The sequence below is a fragment of the Protobothrops mucrosquamatus genome, unplaced genomic scaffold (assembly GCF_001527695.2).
Source record: "Protobothrops mucrosquamatus isolate PMUCROS unplaced genomic scaffold, P.Mucros_1.0 scaffold3574, whole genome shotgun sequence".
Lineage (NCBI taxonomy): Eukaryota > Metazoa > Chordata > Lepidosauria > Squamata > Viperidae > Protobothrops > Protobothrops mucrosquamatus.
Window position 1 is genome coordinate 6014 of NW_015389539.1, and position 2797 is coordinate 8810.

Consider the following 2797-nt stretch of genomic DNA (forward strand, 5'->3'; position numbering starts at 1 on the left):
GTTCCAGCAAGCGGGACTGGCCTAGGGGATTTTATAGGGGTTTTAATTACTTTTAAATTTGACATTCTCAAATATTTCATTTTAATTAAATTTTAACTAGGTGTAATATGTTAGCTTTTTATCATTTGTCAGCCGCCCTGAGTCCGAAAGGAGAAGGGCGGGATATAAATACAATTAATAATAATAATAATAATAATAACTCTGTGGGAGCGTACCGGTCTATGGGAGGGAATCTGCGGCAGAAGGCGGTCTCGGAGATGATATAGCTGATATAGCTGATAGATGATATAGATGGTACGATAGAGATAACTGACAGGTGAAAAATAGCTAGATAGCTGGATAGATATATATGATAGATATAGATAGATAGATAGATAGATATAGAGATACATGACAAATATAGATAATAGATGATATAGCTCAGTGGTTCTCAACCTTTTTAATGCCGCGACCCCAACAGATCGTAAGTCGAGGACTAAACTGGTCGTAAGTCGAGGACTAAACTGGTCGTAAGTCGAGGACTACCCAACTGGTCGTAAGTCGAGGACTTTCCCTGCCCGCGAGCGCCGCGCATGCGTGGTTCCGCCCCCTGCGCCGGCCGAGGCGTAGCTGGCAAGCGGCAGAGACGGAGCAGGCCGACCACCAGCTGGCCCAGCCCAAGGGAGGTAAGGCACCCGCCGGAAAAGGGGAAAAAATGGTGGACAAAAAAAATGACGGACAGCCTTGCTTGGCGACCCCCATGAAATGGTCGATCGACCCCAAATGGGGTCCTGACCCACAGGTTGAGAACCACTGATATAGCTGATGGATAAATAACAGATGAGAGATAGATAGATAGATAGATAGATAGATAGATAGAGAGAGAGAGAGAGAGAGAGAGAGAGAGAGAGAGAGAGAGAGAGAGAGAGAGAGAGAGAGAGATGTGGCTAATAAATAGATGATAGATTAGACAGATAGCCTGATGGAATTAGATGGGAAGAAGTGGAGGAGATAGTGGAAAAACTGATCAAAATAAGATAGGGCATCCTTATACAGAACCCAGCCTGCCAAATATTTGTTTTTAATTGAAAGCATTTCCCACAATGTTTAAGAGTAAAGCGCTGCAAAGTGATACGCAGAACAAGTGAAAAAGAGGATGAAAATACAGGTGATGGCATTAGAAGCAGACATCTGGAAATGACAGGATGCCTCTGCTTCTGTTCCGCCAGCACATGGAATCATCAAAGCTAAGGCCGAAGAAAAACTCTTGGAATCTAATTTAAGAGGAATAAAGTTGATTTGAGTCTACATTCCAGCTTGCCTAGTTTCTGTAGCCCGGCAACTGTTCATTTTAATGTCCATAGTTCTAAAAAGAATCCAGAGATAATTCTTAGGACTGGGGGAATTACATCAAGCAATAAGTAGAACTGTTGAATTATATCAAGCAATAAGCAACATGACACGGCTGTATATTCTTTATGCTTAGACCTTTGGGGGGAAACCAACAAGATTTCATTTTTTAAAAAAAAAAATGCAGACTTTTTATTCCACCAACTTCCGAAGTTTCATAGATCTTTACAGTAAAAGCATCAACCAAAGTAAAATGCATAGGTGCATACGCCTATACAAAATTACCAGCAATTACAATCTTATTCAAACATTTGCTCGTTTAAAGCTTTCATGAATGCTAAGAAGCAGGTAGTCTTCTCCACAAAGCAGTAGGTCCATTCTGAAGACTTGGGGGGTGAAGACAGGTATGACCACCAAGGGGTGAAAAAGTCAAGGTGGTGGCTGCAACTGTCTGGTCTTGCTCCTTTTTAGGTGTGTTACACAAACGACACATATTAAAAAAACTTACGTGGTTCCATTTACCATCCTGATTTTTTTTAAAACCAGGGGGATCCAATCCTAGCAACTTTAAGACTTGTGGACTTCAACTCCCAGAATTCCCCAGCCAGTATGGAATTCTGGGAGTTGAAGTCCACAAATCTTACAGTGGCCAAGGTTGGACATCCCCGTGGATGCCCTTAGGAAGCTATAGAGACTGATTCCCAGCTTGCTGCACAATGAACGTGGGTTGACTTTGGGAGTCGCCTCAGTGGAACGGCAGCGAAAGTCCAGGAAGAATCATAGAATTCCTACCTTTAATTATGTCCTCCAATGTCATTCTCCGCTTACCTCTGTGAGAACCTCAATCCTTGCAGGAAAAGCCAGTGAGAAAATTCTCGCCCTGCACTGCAAGGGCACCATTTTGAAACCAAGACTAGATGACTGTTCTAACCCGGGGGGAAGTAGTCACCAATGGGTGTAGCAACGGTTGGGTGCCCCTTCCTAGTTTAGCCGTATGCTGTTGTTGAAAAAGGAATTTGAAAATTGTCTCCAGCACTTAAATATTACTGAGACATTGTCCACATTGGCACGACTCAGCATGACGTAAAGACTTGTTTCTTCTCAAGATGTCTGGAAGGAAGTCACATGAGAAGATCTTGCATGATGGGTCTACCAAGCTCACACCATCCCATCTCCGTGTCTTCTTCTGTTTGGCCTTGAACAATGCAGAAGGAAGATGTTTCTAGCCATTGTTCAATCTTGAAACTCATGAACATCAGAAAGGGTCTTGTTGTTCTGTCCCCGTTCTGACCCACACACCCAAACAGCCAGCCGAGGGTTAAAGACTTCTCCAGACACCACTTCACAGATAAGAAACTTGGCAGCAGCTCCGTAGCTGCCTGCCAAGACCTTTTACTCCAAACACACAGAAACAAAAACAATACACACAGTTTAAAGCCACAGCAAACTACTTTGCCAGAGATTCAGC